The sequence below is a fragment of the Dendrobates tinctorius genome, unplaced genomic scaffold, assembly GCF_039654945.1.
Source record: "Dendrobates tinctorius isolate UK_male_01 unplaced genomic scaffold, ASM3965494v1 ptg000011l, whole genome shotgun sequence".
Lineage (NCBI taxonomy): Eukaryota > Metazoa > Chordata > Amphibia > Anura > Dendrobatidae > Dendrobates > Dendrobates tinctorius.
In genome coordinates this window covers 107,143,675-107,163,097 of record NW_027361679.1, presented here as the reverse complement: position 1 = coordinate 107,163,097, position 19,423 = coordinate 107,143,675, and the positions used below count along the sequence as shown (strand labels likewise).

General features: G+C 41.3%; 1 protein-coding gene across 1 annotated transcript in view; it reads right to left on the bottom strand.

Annotated features, from left to right (window-relative positions):
* Positions 1-18,274, bottom strand: part of LINGO3 (leucine rich repeat and Ig domain containing 3) — a 76,721-nt gene extending 58,447 nt beyond the window's left edge. Inside the window, exon 1 of the mRNA XM_073545931.1 lies at positions 18,174-18,274. The gene's annotated coding sequence lies outside the window, so the exon portion shown is untranslated. The remainder of the gene's footprint in view (positions 1-18,173) is intronic.
* Between the last annotated feature and the right edge of the window lie 1,149 nt (positions 18,275-19,423).

Sequence of the window (19,423 nt, the reverse complement as noted above, 5' to 3'; positions counted from 1 at the left end):
GCTGACAGAGGAGTTGTGAGTTCTCTTTCCGGGCTGCCTCTGATGGTGGCAGGAGGTAGTGAAGCTGATCTAATTAACAGAGACCTGCCACCTGATAATGAGGAAGAGGATTGGACATCTGGAGTCTCAGACTGGATTTAAGACAGCCGACTCCCTATTCCCATGCTGGTGATTTTTTCCTGCCTCCTGAGGTCTTAGTTTCCAGCTCAGTTCCTGCCTTCTCAAGTTAAGTTGTCTTTGCTAATGTTCAAATTTGATTTGGTTTGGTCTATTCAGTTTTTTGTGTGGTCAGCCAGCCCCGGCTGGGGCTGTGCTGAATTTCCACTCTTATGTCACTGTATGTGCCAGTTTGCCTTTTTGTCCCTTATTAGATTGGCCTCTTTTTGCTCTGTTCTCAGAATATGCCAGAGTGCTGATATAGTGGGAGAAATCTAGTGACTGCAGGGTATTTTTTGCTATCAGAAGTGTTGGACATTTTTGCAGGTTTTTTTGGCGTGATTGCAGACAGTATCTTTCCTTTCCTGTCCTTTCTAGCTAGTGTGGGCCCCATTGTTTGCTCAGCCTATTTTCCGACCTGTGTTCGTGTTTTCATCTTGTCTCACCGGCAATACATGTGTGGGGGATGTCTATTCCTTTGGGGTCTGCTCTGGGGAAGTTTTAGATTTCCCCTTTTCTTGCTTTAGGCTTATTTAGGCCTCCGGCTGTGACGAGGCATCTAGAATCATTGTAGATACGCTCCACAGCTGCTGTTAGTTGTGTGGTTAGGATCAGGGGTCTGCAATCCGCGTAGTTACCAACCTCTCTGGTTTTCTGTGACTTGGCTTGGTTTTGTTTTCCTCCTTGGTGACCCATTCATAACATCCTCCCTTTGGACACGGTTAAACAAGCGCATCCGCAATTCACCGACATCCATGGGGTCCCCATGCATCTCTTCCAAGATCTGTAACATCTTGGTGAAAGTGTTCCACTCATGTGGGGGCCAGAACATGACAGAGCACCTAGCTTCCCCATCCAGAACCATCACAGCAATCTCTGTCTGCATAGTGGTGGTCATGGGGTGCATTCTGGGAGATTGCTGAGCATTACCCCAGAAGCAATCTGGCCCTGGGGAGACCCACGGCCACTTCGTCTGCCACCTCTGCGCTTGTGGACTGCATCCTGCCGACTACGCCAGTTTTAAGCAGGTTTTGGGATGCAGTGACAAACAGGAGGCAGAGCAAGGGTTTACAAATTTAAACGTTTAATTCAACAGGGTATTAACCTCCTCACAGGGAGATAAATGGTTAAAGGATAAATAACAGAAATGACAAGTGTGGAATGACAGCAATCCAGTTGTCAAACTTATCGTGTCCCTTTATGTTCCTCCTCTGCAGATGGTCCCACAGGGTTTGTAGCGCCGGTGATGGCCGGAAAGATCTCCATCGAGGGGGTACCTTAAACAATGATCCATCTTCTGGCGGCAGCAGTTGGTCTCTGGTACCTTCCGTTGAGCCCCTAGTCCATGAACTTGTGTGGCCAAAGCAAATCAGGCCACAGCACTCTCAGAGTTAACCGTGGGCTGCCGTAGAGCAGATGACAGGGAAGACCGCAAATGAATGTCCAGTACTCGGCCTTCTCTCCTCCGCCCATGTGCAGTACTCACGTGTGCAGTGCTCTCTCATACTCCCGCAGGTGGCGACAGGAGGCGGCAATCGTAGCCTGTCGCAGCGCCGGTAATCAGGAGCCAGGGCACGCTGCTCACCCTGCTGCGCGCTGTCCCATCGTGCCAAAACCCCGCCACTGCACACGTTTTTGTTTTTATAACGCCCCTCCTAACTGGGTCATGAGTTTGGTCTGGTCCCTCTTTCCTTCCCCCAGGCAACATGGGAGGCAGCCTCAACAGTTTTGGACCCGGTTCAGCACAGGTACCTGCAGCCAGTTTTCCTCCTTTACACATGGGCCATGGCTGACTGCTGTTGTGCCATTCTAAAATTTCTACTGTGTCAATTGTTGCCTCTTTTCCTAAGGTCTGCCCATATTTTTGAAAATGTTCAGACTCCAAGTTGAGTTTCCTTCATGTGTGTTGCCTGAATTTTACAGACCTGTCAGAGCACAGGCCTACACTTGGCACTCATCCACCTGTTACTGATCAATGTTTCAGCTAGAAATGCTGGTCCAAGGCCTGTTCCTTGCATCCATGCTGCGCAATTTTACTATTTGTGCTCTGGGTCAATTGATGTCACTTTTCATGGTGTCTGCCCATAATTTGAGCTGGACAGGTAAGCATCTCTGACTTTTTTGCTGTATTTCTGCCACCCCCATCCCTCTTTTTTATCACCATGGTTTTATTCTTACTATTTTAATCAAAAGTCTTGTTTTAATTTTACCCATAGTCAGATGCTGGAACCTTCCCCTTTTTTTTTGCTTGCGGACCAGCTGCCGATCAGGAGCCAGTACACTGCATGATTTTGATTGAGGCTTGAAATTCCCACACATGATGATGAGCTGACTATTTCTCTTTTCTCCTCTTTCCTTGTTTTTATACTATGTGAGAGGTTCCATTTGGTGTATGTGCACACAATGTCTTTCAGATACATGCATACCCACCGAACTTTGCAAACAGTACACAGAATATTATCTATTAAACTGCCTAAAGGATCTGCATGGATTCATCATGTAATTGATGTAGGACATTGTCTTCTTCACGACATTCCAATCTTTCTGCATATATGGGATTGAAAGGATGACTTTACAACCTATTTGGTACAATCACCAGTTGTGAGTGTTTGCCAGTCAACACATGGGTGCAATAGCATTCTTACAAGCAACTCTTACAACCATAATTTTGTGTAGGATGGAGTTTTCCAATACAGGGATAAGTAATAATCTACGGTGTACTGTATGCTCTACGGTAGGAATACTCGTCCACTGGGTTGATGATGCTCTTTCCTACTATGTATTGTCAGGATCCTGAAAGCGCCGGCGTGCAGCCTCCGCTGAGCAGGGACTCACCCGCACTGTAGGGGGGCCCGGGGTCAGGTACAGCCGGAAAGTACAAATACACAGGACCTGTGGACGCTGAAGTTTAGCAAGCAGTCACAGGACCTACGGTCCTGTGACTGCAAGGGGGTGGGGCTTAGCATCCTGCTTTCAGAGATGGCAGGACACTATACAGAAATACTCAGAGTCAGGCAAAACGGAGGTCATACACAGAGATATCAGTAAAGTACCAGGGATGAGACAGAACGGATAGTCAGGGCCAAGCAGAAGTCAAAACCAAACAGACATAGAAGGCACCAAGCAGAATCCAAAGCAATATCTAGAGAACAGAGCTTTGCAATAGGAAAATACTTCCTGAAGCGTCTTCTGTGGCATCTCTCCAGTTGTTTTTGCGATAGCTTTGCGGAGAGCATATTTTGTGTTTACCGGTAAGTTGTATGTATAAAATAGTGAGCCTGAAGAATGGATCGGTTACTTCTTTACAGTAGACCCCTTTGCATCTTTCGAAACTTGAAGCTGTTAAAAGAAGTTGAAAAGAGTGAACATTTGTACAGCAAGTTGTTTTGGCATTGCAGTGCTTATGTTCATTCTTTTTTATGTTTATTGAGTGCTTTTTCAGGGGGGCTATGGAGCAAACCCACCTGAAAAAGCTGTCAAGTGCAGATACTCTAAAATCCTTATTTGTGGCAATTTAGTGATATTCTTTATAGTTTGGATACATGTTTTAATATATTATTTTTTTTACCTCTTTTATTACTAAAGGGACACAACTACACTATGAAAATAATGTCTTTAAGATATAATGAGAAGTTTATGAGTACATATTAGTCCCACTATGCTATCTGTGATAACTTCTGACAATGAAAGAGATACAACATAGTACAATATTTGAAGATCCCCAGGAATAAATATGAGCATAATAAGTATATTTAAACATCACCTATCACCAGTTCTAAAATGTCCAGATGTATCTCATAATTTATTTCTTCTGCTACCGTTTATTGCTGCTACTCCATTTTCTTTTTAAAACTACCCATACAGTTCCAGAGATTTTTGCTTTTTTTATTCTGTGCTAATTTTTATGGTGTTTGCCAGAGTAATTGTGCAGAGTAATATAAAGATATGCCCCAAGAGAATAAAAATAATCATTGGTAAAGACCATAAAAATTAGCATGTTGGTATCAGTACATAAAAAGGCCCAAATCGTATGGTGGATTTAAAAAAACAAACAAACAAACAAACAAACAAACAGATTACTCAGGAGGGCAGGGGAATAAAATAAGAGCATGGATTGGTCCACCTTTGACCTGGTGACAGGTCCTCTTTAAAGAACACTGCTGGGGTTGTGCTTTGAGCTGCGTACGTACTCCATGTGACAGTCATTGGTGTATACCAACTGGTAACCTAACTCCTGCCAACCTCACAATGGGTATGGTGAGGGAAGCGTGAATGAAATTATTCATGTTAGACAGACAGGTCACTCTGGTTCTTTTTCTGTATTGTGCAAGCAGCCAAAGAGAAACTAGAGAACTTGTAATACATGAAAGGAACAGAAACCTTATACCTGCCCCTGCTGTGTAACCTGTTCAAATACACAGATAATGGCTCATTTAGCCAGCACACACTGCAGCAATGAATGTAACTACTGGTATAGAGCCATAACTACTAATTCACTACAGTAGAGCTATATCATGAGTGGCATCAATTCATAGTCTTTGTATACTTGACTGATGGGTAACAGCTGCAGATGGCACAAAGAAGCCTGTAGTTATACGTGGGTCTGCTTCTGGCGCATGAACTTATTTGCTGCTGAGGATGATAACCCCACAATGTTTTATTGTAACAATCACTTCAATCACAGTTGACAACATTTGACATTTTTCCGGGGACACTTGGTCATGTGGGTGAAACGGTGCAGGGCTTGCCAGAATACAAATACGAAAAGATTGTTGTGCCTAAGTTTTGCACTCATTTTAACCAAATCTATTCATGTGCTGTGCCAGAAAGAACGAACTAAACACTTTAGTTTTTCAGTTTCAAAATGGGTCTGAAAAATGGAATAAAACGTATAATATTTCTTACTGGCATGTGCCAAATTTTAGGCAAAAAATGAATGGTCTAAAGTAAGACATTTAAAAATGTACAGTAAATCTGTAAAAGTGCCTAACTCCTAGCAAGATGTGCCAAATTTATCACAACCTGCACCACTGTGCTAAATATTACGCATAATTTGACTTGCTTGGATTTAGTTCATGTTGTCTAAATTTTATCCAGCAAGGGATAGGCTATAGTAGTAATAACCTGTCGGAAGAACACATTTACCATTCAGTAGCCTAAGCAAAAGCAGTCAGGAACCAGTGGTGCAGGAGAGCCAGGATATGTAGAAGGTAACAGTGCAGTCTTATCCTTTTTAGTATTTGAACAATATTTTATACTTTTATTTTTTTATTGGACACTAAAAACTGACAAATCTATTTTCTAGGTTTTCGCCACTAAGTTCTTTTTTCAAAGCATGCCAAGTGACGGGTTTAACAAAATACGGATTATCAGAAATAATCCCGCTAAAGTCTAACTTTTTTTGAGACAAATATTAAAATAGTAAAAAAAAGACCAGGAAAAGTTATCAAACACAACAATAATACTACTAGATACTAGGGCATTTAATATCCAAAATTTAAATGTGGAGTACTCTCTCTCATCCTGTCGGTGCCCTGAGAAGCGTCCCTTCATGGCTGCCCTAATGTTCCCTGTTGTACTCTGATCTAGGGTTACTTATCACCATTCACCATCAAAACAGCCAAAAAACCTCAATAGCCATTATCCATCAAAAAGGAGATACTACTAGGGTGATCAAAAACAAGAGACTAAATATTCGAAAGAGATAATCCACAGGTAGTGCAAAAAAACACAAGGTACTAAAAATATTTAGGATGTTTTGTTGGTGATAAGTAACCCTAGGTCAGAGTACATTAAGGAACATTAGGGCTAGCCGTTGGTGAACGGGGGTGACAGATTGCATCCAAGGTAGGGTGCTAACCTCCGCAGCCAGGAAGGGAGGCTACTCAGGGCATCAATTATTATTGCTATTCTTATATTTGATTACCGTACCTTTCCTGGTCTCTTTTTTGACTATTTTAATATTTGATTCAAATAAATGTTATATTTTAACTGGATTTTTTTCTGATAAGCTGTATTAAGTCCTTCTTTCAGTAGGAAAATTTAGGGGTCTTCCACTCTTATCATTAATGTCCTTTCGTTAAGGTTGGTTGGGGTATCTCTCATTAGTTTTTTTGCCCAAGGTGTTAATGTAAAGTCTAACGATGGAAGGTACAGTCTATAAATAACTCCTGTTACAATGCTTAAGGATCTGCTGGCTCAATTAAACCTAGAATAGGGTACAGAAGGATAATTAAGTATCTGGTAGATGTATATGTTTAAATGTTATTTGATAGACTGCACCTTAACCTCTATTTGTAAATTGGGATGTCTTTGTTTCCATATTAACTCCGGGTGCTCATTTATTTCTGCATATCGAATGGATAACTCACATAAACCGCAGTCACTTGCAAGTTTGCAGAATTTGTAGATTTTTATTCCATGCACTTCAAAAAACAGACATTTGTTTTTGAAGAGCATTGAATAAAAATCTACAAATTCTGCAAATTTACAAGTGAGTGCCGGTCTTCTTAGGTTATTTGTAATGGGATGTCAACCCTAGAACACTAGAACCACGGATTTTGATTGCCATCTGGAATGGATGTTTATCATACTCAGATCAGATGTCCTGTAAAGATATAGCAAGCAGGAGATCATGAGGTGGGGTTCTGCTTGTTTTACCAATACAACAAGGGATAATGATAATGATGTTTCTGACAAATCTACTCTTCTCTTAACCTCCTGGCTCTTACTGAAACCTGGATCCAGCAGTCAGACACTACTGCTGCTGCTGCTCTTTCATACGGGGGACTACACTTCTCTCATACCCCAAGATCAGACAATAGAGCAGGTGGAGGCGTTGGTCTGCTCCTATCACCAAAATGTACCTTTCAGGTTATCCTTCAACTACCCTCACTAGTCTTCCCTTCTTTTGAGGTCCATGCCATCAGACTCTACACCCCCTTCTCCATGCGAGTGGCATTGATGTATCGTCCTCCCGGCCCTTGTCAACAGTTCCTGGATCATTTTGCCACTTGGCTTCCACATTTTCTCTCCTGTGACATCCCTACCCTCATCATGGGAGATTTCAACATCCCCATTGCTCTTCCCCTCTCCCCATCTGCTACTCACCTTTTATCTCTAACCTCCTCGTTTGGCCTTTCGCAGCTTACTAATTCTCCAATGCATGAAGACAGAAACTCCCTCGACTTGGTCTTCTCTCGGCTTTGTGCAGTGGATGATTTTGCAAACTCCCCTCTTCCGCTTTCTGACCACAATCTTCTTTCATTCACTATCAAGAATTGCCAGGCTGCTCAGGTCACCCCCACTGTCCAGACTTATAGAAACATACAGGCCATTAACACCCAGAAACTTATGAAGAACTTGCAGTCTTCATTGGCCCCTATCTCCTCCCTCTCATGTCTTGATTCTGCATTGAAGCATTACAATGAAACACTTCAAAGTACTGATAGGTTTGGGGGGGCAACTTGGGACCCTTCTAGTATGTTGACACAAAGAAATGTACAACTTAGCTGATATGTTCAAAGTCTCACTGCAAGCAAATGTCATCTTAGATTAATAGGTGTTGTTTTAGCTTATGAGAGTAATAGTGTTTGAGAGGTATTCCTAAAAGGGTCTCTAAGTGTGTGTTAGAAGGGTCTCTGAATCAGTGCCCTGGATGAATTTGCACCCCCGATAAATAGAACACCACAACACAGATGGCGACAACCCTGGCACACCCTGCAAACACGTTTCCTGGAACGGTGCTCCAGGTGCGCCGAACGTCTGTGGAGAAAATCCAATCTACACAAAGATTTCATCCATTATAAGTTTATGCTTAGAACATACAACACTGCCCTTCACCTCTCCAAACAAACCTATTTCAACACCCTCTTCACCTCACTGTCCAATAACCCAAAACATCTCTTTGACACTTTTCATTCTCTATTCAACCCAAGAGTACAGGCCCCAACCACGGAGCTCTGAGCTGACGATCTGGCCAATTACTTCAAAGAAAAAATTGACCTCATCTGACAGGAAATTATCTCCCAATCACCTCATACCATGCACTGTCCTCCCTCCCCCACTGCATCTAGCTCACTTTCTGATTTTGAACCAGTCACAGAAGAAGAAGTAAGCAGGCTCCTTGCATCTTCTTGCCCAACCACTTGCACCAGTGACCCATTTCAATCACATCTTCTCCAGTCCCTTTCCCCTGCTGTCACACCTCACTTAACTAAAATATTTAACCTCTCTCTCTCTTCTGGTATCTTTCCATCCTCATTTAAGCATCCCATCATACATCCACTACTTAAAAAACCATCCCTCGACCAAAACTGTACCTCTAACTATAGACCTGTCTCTAATCTTCCCTTCATCTCTAAACTCCTGGAACGCCTGGTCCACTCCCGCTATCTCTTTGATAACTCTCTTCTCGGCCCTCTCCAATCCGGTTTCCGCTCTTTACACTCTACTGAAACTGCGTTCACTAAAGTCTCTAATGATCTACTAACAGCTAAATCAAATGGTCATTACTCCATGCTAATTCTCTTGGATCTCTCTGCAGCATTCGACACTGTGGATCATCAGCTCCTCCTCACTATGCTCCGTTCCATTGGCCTCAAGGACACCGTTCTCTCCTGGTTCTCCTATCTCTCTGACCACTCCTTTACTGTATCTTTTGCCGGTTCCTCCTCCTCTCACCTTCCCCTTACTGTTGGGGTTCCTTAAGGATCGGTTCTAGGCCCCCTCCTCTTCTCCTTGTACACTGCCCCTATTGGTCAAACAATCAGTAGATTTGGTTTCCAGTACCATCTCTATGCTGATGACATCCAATTATATGCTTCTTCTCCTGACATCATGCCAGCCTTTCTAGAAAACACCAGCGATTGTCTAAACGCTGTGTCTAACGTCATGTCCTCACTATTTCTGAAACTGAACCTGTCAAAGACTGAACTCCTTGTGCTTCCTCCCTCTACTAATGTACCTATACCCGACATTGCCATTTCCGTGTGTGGTTCCACTATTACTACCCAGCAACATGCCCACTGTCTTGGGGTCATACTTGACTCTGAGCTTTCCTTTGCCCCCACATTCGATCACTGGCTCGCTCTTGTCATCTGCACCTCAAAAACATTTCTAGAATTCGACATTTTCTTACTTTTGACTCCGCAAAAACTCTTACTGTTTCTCTTATTCATTCTCGTCTCGACTATTGTAACTCTCTTCTAATTGGTCTCCCTCTTATCAAACTCTCTCCTCTCCAATCTGTCTTGAATGCTGCAGCCAGGATCATATTCCTCGCCAATCGTTACACTGATGCCTCTACCTTGTGCCAGTCATTACACTGGCTACCCATCCACTCCAGAATCCAGTACGAACTTATTACCCTCACCCACAAAGCTCTCCATGGCTCAGCACCACCCTACATCTCCTCCCTTGTTTCAGTATACCACCCTACCCGCGCCCTCCATTCTGCTGATGACCTGAGGTTAGCATCCTCAACAATCAGAACCTCCCACTCCCATCTCCAACACGTGCTGCGCCAATTCTTTGGAATGCACTTCCCAGGTCAATACGATTAGTCCCCAATACCCACAAGTTTAAGCGTACCCTGAAAACGCATTTATTCAGACCGGCCTACCGCCTCAACACATTAATCTAATCTATCCCTGGGTGGCACAGTCAAAAGTTTTACCATAACCAGGTTCCCCACATCATGTTCCCACATGCTTTATGCATCCATTAGCCCTCTGTGTCTGTACTGTTACACACTTAACATTATGGCTGGTCCAAACAATCAGGGCAATTGTTACCACCCGCCTTTCGGGTCTCCCTTTTTTCCTCATAGATTGTAAGCTATGTGATTATTGTTATGCTGTAATGTCTATTGTCTGTACAAATCCGCTCTGAAATGTAGAGTGCTGCGGAATATGTCGACGCTATAGAAATAAAATTTATTATTATTATCTACTGATTTTGCTTGTGGCTTTAAATGTAGCAGTTCTTTTGGGTACATCTAAATCTGGAGATTTGTCTTTCTGTAACAATTCAAAAGTAAATCCATAAACTATCTCTTAAATTGGCCACACTACAATAGCTGTTAACTAAATGGCCCAACAACTGTTCTTCAGTCCCCATACAAATACACCTTTAGCTCAACCAGTGATTAACTCTGAACAATGTGAACCACTCCAAGTTAATAAAGTGCCATAGTGCAATTAAGAAGGGGAATTCTTACCCAATAGGTCCAGATATACCATGTACACAGCAGCCCAGATGCGCGTTTTGCGTGGGCTTCCTCAGAGGAAGGAATTGTTCAGAGTTAATCACTGATATTGAACTCACTTTATTTACTTATTATGGTCTAATCCATATGAGTGGCCATATATATTAGATCACTTTAGCATAATATTTTTTATGTAGGTCTATAGGGGTTTTATATACCCAGCCCTTACTTTAATTGTTTATACCACTTACTTGTTACTGGTCATGTCCTTTGCAGCATTGAACAATTTGTCGTCTTAAATAATTTTTTATTATATGTATTATCAATAAAATTGTAAATTTTGATAACATTCTTAAACAGCCTGTTGTACTCTTTTCTCTGCGGTATGGTATATTGATTTTGAGTATTGCTGTTGCCTTGTACGGTGGTATTATAATATTTGTTTTTCTGGTGGTTTTATGTACTTCTCGGTGTCTACTTTTTCAACTCTTTAATGCCCTCCCAATCCACTCTCAACTCTCTCCCTTCTGCCAATACCTTCCCAGACTGACCTCGTACACTTCTGATCTAATTTCCCACAAAATAATCACAAGTAATCATAAAGAGGCGCTTACACTGTTTTTTTAAGTTCAACTGAGTACCTACTCGAATTGATGCTGTTCCTCTGATTCTAAAACATTTTTTCTTCTTTTTGTATGCTCCTCTGTTCCAAAGCTATGCCCCATTAATAAAGATGCTAATTTGTCCCTTCAACTAACTTGGTGTATACCACAGAACTTCTCTGTGGGCACAGTCATGTTTTGATTGGTCAGTGCCAGAGGAGTAATAGCAAACACCCACAGAAAAGTTCTGGGGTATACACCCAGTTGGTTGAACTGTAAATTTGCATCTTTATTTTCAGGGGGTATACTGTATATACTCGAGTATAAACCAACTCAAGTATAAGCTGAGGCCCCTAATTTTGCCACAAAATTATTAACTCGAGTATAAGCCTAGGGTGGAAAGCAGCAGTTACTGGTAAATTTCAAAAATAAAAATAGATACTAATAAAAGTAAAATTAATTGAGACATCAGTTACTTAAATGTTTTTGAATATCCATATTGAATCAGGAGCCCCATATAATGCTCCATACAGCTCATGATGGGCCCCATAAGATGCTCCATACAAAATACGCCCCATAAGATGCTCCATACAAAATACGCCCCATATAATGCTCCATACAGTTCATGATGGGTCCCATAAGATGCTCCATACAAAAAATATGCCCCATATAATGCCGCATAAAGGTTAATAATGGCCCCATAAGATGATCCATAGAATAATATGCCCCATATGCTGCTACATAAAGGTTGATGGCCCCATGAGATGTTCCATAGAATAATATGCCCCATATAATGCTCCATAAAGGTTGATGGCCCCATAAGATTCTCCATAGATATATATGCCCCATATTCTGATCCATAAAGGTTGATGGCCCCATGAGATGTTCCATATATATATATGCCCCATATGCTGCTCCATAAAGGTTGATAGCCCCAAACAATTCCCCATATAATGTTGCATAAAGGTTGATGGCCCCATAAGATGCTCCATAGATATATATGCCCCATATGCTGCTGCAATAAAAAAAATAAAAAAAATTACATACTCACCTTTCATCGCTGGGGGCCAGGTGCCGGTGTCCTGAGCAGGCGGGGACACCGGCGTGTGTCGCCGATGGCTCAGGGCCCCAACACATGCGATGTTCACCTGTCCCCGTACCACCGCCGCACAACGATGTGTCTTCTGGGTCTCTGCAGTGACTGTTCAGGCAGAGGGTGTGCACTAACCATGTCATCACATCATCTGACCTGAACGTCACAGTCAGAGGATGTGGAGAACAGAGCGGCATGCGGCGGTGGAACGAGGAGAGGTGAATATCGCATGGCTCCCTCATCCTCCCCGTCATACTCACCCCCTCCTGGCATGGTCTCTGCAAGTCCCTGCTTCTCCCATGGTCTCCAGCAGCTCCTTCCAGTATTCAGCGGTCACGTGGTACCGCTCATTAATGTAATGAATATGCGCTCCACGCCTATGGGAGTGGAGACGCGTCCATATTCATTACTTTAATGAGTGGTACCACGTGACGGCTGAACACAGGGAGAGCTGCTAGAGCCAGAGAGCATCTGAAAAGCAGGGGCATGCAGAGACAGTGCCAGGAGGGGGTGAGTATGATCTGACAGCTGCCGGCTCCTGCGCTTCCCTTGGGACAATGACTTGAGTATAAGCCGAGAGGGGCACTTTTAGCCTAAAAAAATGGGCTGAAAATCTCAGCTTATACTCGAGTATATACGGTAATTATGGAATGGAAAGATGCAGAAGAAAATTAAAAACTGTTCCAGAATCAGTGGAGCAGCGCAAATTGTAGGATATATGCAGTTGAAAAAAAAACCACTGAGAGGCCCTCTTTAAATATGATCTATATCTATATCTTAGTTAAGTTGGCCATGTGCATCAATCTTGTTTTGTGGCAAAGTTTTGCAATGTGGAGTCTTAGGTAATATGTTTCCTTGCATATGGTGACTCTTTATGATATGTGTTATCTTTGCAATACAGTATACAATGGTCCATGGCATCATATTATTCTCACAGATTCATACTTGAGAAATAACTCAGCTTGTGTTTAAGTCTACAGTAGAAATTTCAGATGTTCACTAAATGGATCCATAATATAGCTCTGTGCATCAGTGAAGAACCAAAAGTAGTTGCACCATACTGTAACTATGGCAGGGTACCAACCAAGTAAACTTTTTCCTATTTCGTTGAAACAAATATTATACTCTATTGGTGATAATAAATCATTATACACCAAATATCTTTATTGTCTTCCTAGTTTTCCTTTTTGTTATGATATCAATTATTGAGTGTTCTATCCATCTATTATCTATCTATTATTTAGCTTATATCTATCTATCTATTATCCATCTATCTATATCTGGTAATAGACATATACATATTTTTATTTTTATTTCAAGTGCATTGTCCTTGGGTATATTATGTACCGCTATCTACTCACTAGTTTTACAGAAAAGTGATTGAAGATTAAATAATATCTCCACTTCTTACGATTTCAGATGGTGTTCAATTAAGGAGGTTAGTGGAGTATTGCAATATCACATTTAGCAGTCATAAAAGGAGTTAGTTGCATGATTTACAGTCAAAGGGGATTTGGCTGCTCTTCTCAAGAAACAAGTAGTAAGTTTTTAGCCAAATATAATGGCTAATTCAACAGACGGTCAGACAGTAAAGCAATGTAACAGGTTAAATGGGCATCTATTCCAGTTTTTCTTTAGCCAGGTTTTTCATCAACTACAAATACATGAGAATGTTTATTCTTTACAATAAGCCCAATTAGTAAAATAACAATTGCCCTACTGGGGCTCTTTTATTTCATTATAATGTTGTGACCCCACTCCTGATTCATAACGCTGTTATCTAAGCTAAGCTTTCTGCACCAGCCAGTCTGTACACTACAAAGAAAATAGATATCCACCATTTAGGCAAATCCCTCTGGCCCTCCCACAAAAAAGAGAATAGTGAAATATTTTCATTCAATTAAAGAAGCAAACATAAACTCACCAAAATAAAAAATAAAAGTACAATACTAAGACAGTTATTTACTACCACAATGCTGCCTTCTAGTTGCTCCCTATTAACTTGCCATTGGTGATGAATCAATGAATTCTGCATCTGGCCATCTGTTCATGAGATGGAACTTAATTGGGTTATGACTTATGAGCAAGTGAATAATGCAAAATTAAAGATAGAACTTTCCAGCTGAATACCCATCAAAGCAAAATGTTTTGTTTTGGTCTGGCCTGGTCTTGACTGGATCCCAAATCTGACCAACCAGCTCAAACTGAAAGCTAGCAGTTCATGCAGTAAAATCTACAATGAAAATTGTGCTAAATTATCTAGAGAGATATTGTGAAAAACTGTTGAAAAAATTTGAGAAGCAAGTATCTCACTTTTCAGAGATCTGGGGTTAATAGCAATGTCAATGTCATTTTAGTGGCAAATATTGCTGGTGATGCAACCATTTCTTGAATTTGGTGAGTCCTTTATTAACATGTGTGATATGTGTTTAATTAACATGTTTTGTAAATCTATTCTATTATTTCTAAACACTGTTTTTCGGTGATTCCTTTGTATCCCCGTTCATACTGCACCCACACACACAAATGATGCACCATTTGAAAGGTAAACTTGCCCCCTTCAGCAAGAAAATAGCCAAACAAACCACACATGCATGATTTGATCACAAAATACAGTTTATACATTAATTTTCATAAACCTGCAGTAAGGAAAAATTACCTGCAGGTGGCACCACAGTACCCCAAAGCACACTACCAACACATTTGTATACATGCACTGCTTTTTTGCTGATTACTTTGCCCGACCCAAATACATGATACACCATTTGAAAGGTAAACTTGCTACCTTCAGCAAGAAAACAGCCAAACAAACCACACATTCATGACTGTATCACTAAATACAGTTTAAACATTCATTTTCATAAACCTGCAGAAAGACACAATGACCTGCAGGTGGCACCTCAACGGGAAAACATTTTTTGGCCTCTACTTATCAAAACAATTTATTGTATTGCCAATCTACATATATAAATATCTGTCTGTGTTCATCAGCTCATGAAATACATTTATATTTGACCAGCTTGCTTTTTCTGAAATTGCCTGCGCCCCCGACAACCAATGTGCGAACATTTTTTCACGGTCCAAGCTAGTTAAGTATAATTTAAAAAAAACAAACAAAAAAAAACTGCTCTCTCCTGGCTTGATACACTTTAGTGCATGTCAAAACCAAGGGGAAATCAAGTAAACGCCACTCCCAAAGTTTCCTATTTGAATAGTACTGTGTCCATTAACATTAGTTGTGATTTCAGACAGAAAATGGCATTAAGTTGGAGAATTGCTATAAATTGTATATAAACAAGTATTTATATCAAATCTCAATAATGTTCACAGATTACAACTACATTCTACCTTCCTTTGTGCTGCTAGTAATAGTATGGTTTGGCATGTTGGGCTTCAACATGCACCGTCCATTGTTAGTTAGGAATCGCTTGCGAAGGGGTAGAGACCCCAGGTGGCGGAAGGCAATTGCCCCTTTTTCGTAGTATATAATCTGACCTTAATTATGCCAGTCTCGAATTGCTTGAAATACTGTTTTTGGTATTCCTTTTGTGATTATCTAAAGTGGTATTTGTTCCGGGAGTCCAAATGGCTCGGACAGTCAGGTCTTATCTCGGTGGATTTATTTTCTGATGACACCTTAACCTAGGGTTTCTAACAAGGGATTATTCCCTTTCTGGCACTTAGAGCCTGCACTTTTCCTAATATTTTGGCATTAAGGCATTTGATTTTGCAAAACACTGCTTATCATTTCACTGTTGTACTCGAAGTCCAGTTAAAAGTAACAGCAACATTGGCACGTCCTCTAATCCTAGCATCGAATGGAGGACTATGATATTATATGCATATATATAGTACATATGTTACCTATAGCGATGAGCGAATATGCTTGGATAAGGTGTTATCCGAGCATGCTAGTGTGCTAACCGAGTATTCAAGTCCCCGCGCCTGCATGTCTTGCGGCTGTTTGACAGTTGCAACACATGCATGGTTGCCTGTTTGTTGGGCATGTGTTGCGGCTGTTGGACAGTTGTGAGACATGCATGCAGGCACTGGGACTTGAACATATTATGCAATCCTTCCATGTTTTGCGGCTGTCGAACATTCGTAAGTCAAACATATTTTGCAAGCACGCCTAAGATACTTGGTTAGCGCACGAGCCTTCCCGGATAACACCTTTTCCGAGCATGTTCGCTCATCACTAATCACCTAAATATGGTTATGTTCATATCTGTATTGGAGTGTCTGAACTGATTCTTTTATTTTTGCACGAAGAAAACATCACAGCATTCATCACTATTTTTTTGTGGGTAAATGGCAGACACCCTAACAGAGCCCTGACATACCCCACTATAGACAGTGGGTCTGACAGCAACATTGGGGTCTATCACATGACGGACTGGGAACACCATCATTTATTGTTTTCCGATACTGTGATAAAAAAGGAGCTGCAGATGTGAATCTAGCCGTCTATGGTACATATATAAAATTTGCGGCATCCTCAGACATCCAACAGACAAGACGAGACCTACAGCTGTTTCCTGGTGTTATTAAAACAAGCATAAAAGTGGCAGACATTTTCCTAACAGCATCAATGAGGCACAAATTGATTCTCGGCAGTATAGAAAAGTAAGAGCTGTCAGTCTCTTGTGCTGGCATTTTCAATGCGGCTGACACAACCTGGCTGTGCACAATGTTTTGCCAGTGGGTTACCAAATGCTGTGTGTCATATGATTATGAAGGAAAGCTATACTAGAGCTCCATGTACTATATTATTAGCAGCCCTCGCATTTGTTCCCAAGTCATTTTTTTTGTGCAATTACTTTTTCAAACTATACAGAGACCACATTTTTATTTTTCAAAGACCTGGCTATGCCTAATTGTGCATGCACTGTGCGGAGAACGACGATGGCGTATCCAGCTCATGTATAATATCGAATAGTTCACCCTTGTTTCCAATAAATAATTGAAGCGAATAATTTGCATGAATTGTGTTTAATGTGACTTTACACCTAGCGAAAAGCTTGTCCCTTGAATTATATATAAAGTCAAATGCTTGTCACAATTTTTGCTAGATTTTCACTTCAAATGACCAAAGGTAATAAAAATTTGGAAAATAATTGACCTGTTTCATGACTGTGAGTGAAAACGAAAATCTCCTTAGGGGGAATAGAAGCATTTTATTCTGCTGTAACGGTAATGACGTTTCCCATTGTAAATATTTCTGTGTGTTAATGGCAGCTCAAGCAACCGTTTTGATAATGAATTTTCTGGACCACAGTCTGATTGGGGGCAAAATCGTTTGGGTTAACCCTAGTGTTAGTTCCATTCCTCCATACAATCCATTCAGTATGATTTACTCATGTTATTATCCTTGACATATAATATGCCCTTATTATCAAATGAAGCATGAAATACTGTTATTAGGAGGCTGCGTGATGTAATGTATTGACTGCCCATGAGCGTGATACATTGTTATTAGCAGTGAGCGTATGATGTTCTGGTTGCAGTGCAATACTTTTCATAGCTTTTAAATCATGAAACGTCTACATGATGGATAGTTTATGTTTGCCGACATGTGTTTTGTTCTAGCGGTGTGGTGAATGTGCTTGTTTGTTGCGCCAGTGGATGTGATAGTCGCCTTTTCGGTGGCAAGAACAAAAACACTTGCCCTGAAGTCTTTTCTGTCTCCACCGAACACGCAAAGCAATTGCAGTCATTCTTAAAAAACAAAGCTAGTAAGATGGGAAGAAATCTACAGCGAAGCATGCACACATTCCTCTACACCGCACGACCCCAATTATAGGTTGTGGATAGGCGACAATATCTACAGATCATAAGGTTGTGCTGAATGCTTGCATTAAGGGATTATGAAGAACATAGTAGCCTTCTTTTTTCTCTATGGGAAAATGTGTGCGGTGTACCATTGATGATTCTTATCTGTCAGTGGATGCTACACTACATTACGCTGCAAACCACTGTTATCATTCAAGTATTGATGCCCAATACGTTTCCCTTACTGCACCCCAGCCTGCACTGCAGCTCCTGGTGCTCATCATGTCCTGACCCCATATGCATGCATCTGATTTAGTGGGTCCGCAATACATCCAACACTCACTGTGCTTGTGTCCTTCTTGTGTCTCTCTCCCTCCTCATCCTCGCACAGCTACACTCAGTGTGTGTCCCAGTGTCTCCGCCGTGTGTCCCTCCTCCCAGTCACTCTGTGTTGTTCCCTTGCTGCTCAAACATATCATTGGGCTGCAGCATGCCTCAGTCAGTGACTCCCCCTCCTGCCATCCCTTTTCTCATTCTCATTCTCCCCCAGTCTATTCTCATCACCCCTTCTCTGCATTACCTATTGTCTTACCCATTGCCTCATCTCCTTATAGGTATACCATTTTTTCCATCATTATGTGTCATTTTTTAAAGTGCACTTTCTAAGTAGAGGTTAGAAAAACTTTAAAATTTGCTTCATCGGTATTTCGGCAAATCTGATGGTCAAGTATAATGTAGTTAAAAGAAAAAATTAAAAAATACACATGAAAAAATTAAGCAAGATGATAATAAATAGCGAAATATCAGAAAAGAACCTCCAAATGTACACTTCTTATTGAAAGACAAGAAGGACATTAAATGCAAGATCAAAGTGATAGGCACTAGAGTTGAGCGACTTTTGGTTTTTTAGGGTCGCGTTTCGTTTCGTGAAACCCGACTTTTCCAAAAGTCGGGTCTAGCAAGATTGTCCGATTATAGGGAAAAGTCGGGGTCGTCCCGAAACACGAAACCCAATGTAAGTCAATGGGGAATAAAAGTCGGCAGTGAGAGGAGGACAGGAAACACACCTACAGTGCCCATTTGAATGCCAAAAGCATCAATTCTTCTTACTTAAGCTTGTCAACCTTAATTAACTTCATAATACAAGTTACGCACTGAAAAATGGGGGTTATTTGGCTAAAGTTGTGGGGGGGGGGGGCTGGCTGCAGGTTTTCAGGTGCCCTGGGCGAAAGAGCACCCCTTTAACACATACCACAACTCATCAATGATCATGCTCCGATACGGCAGAGAAATAGCGGTATAGTACAATGAAAAATACTTCACTTTTTACATCTCATGACGAGGCCCATCTATTTCTCCATACAGAATCATTGGTCCCATATAATGTTGGAAACAGTATATGATGAGCTCCACATAATGCTACAGTATATGTTGGTCCCGATGGATGAAGCTCCACTGTCTTATGGGCCCAAATAATGCTCCAAACATAATGGGCCCCATTTCTAATGCTCTAGTGTATAATGGGCCCTGTAAATGCTGCTCCAGTGTCTGATGTCCACCTTTGGAATGTTCCAGTGTATGGTGGGCCCCATC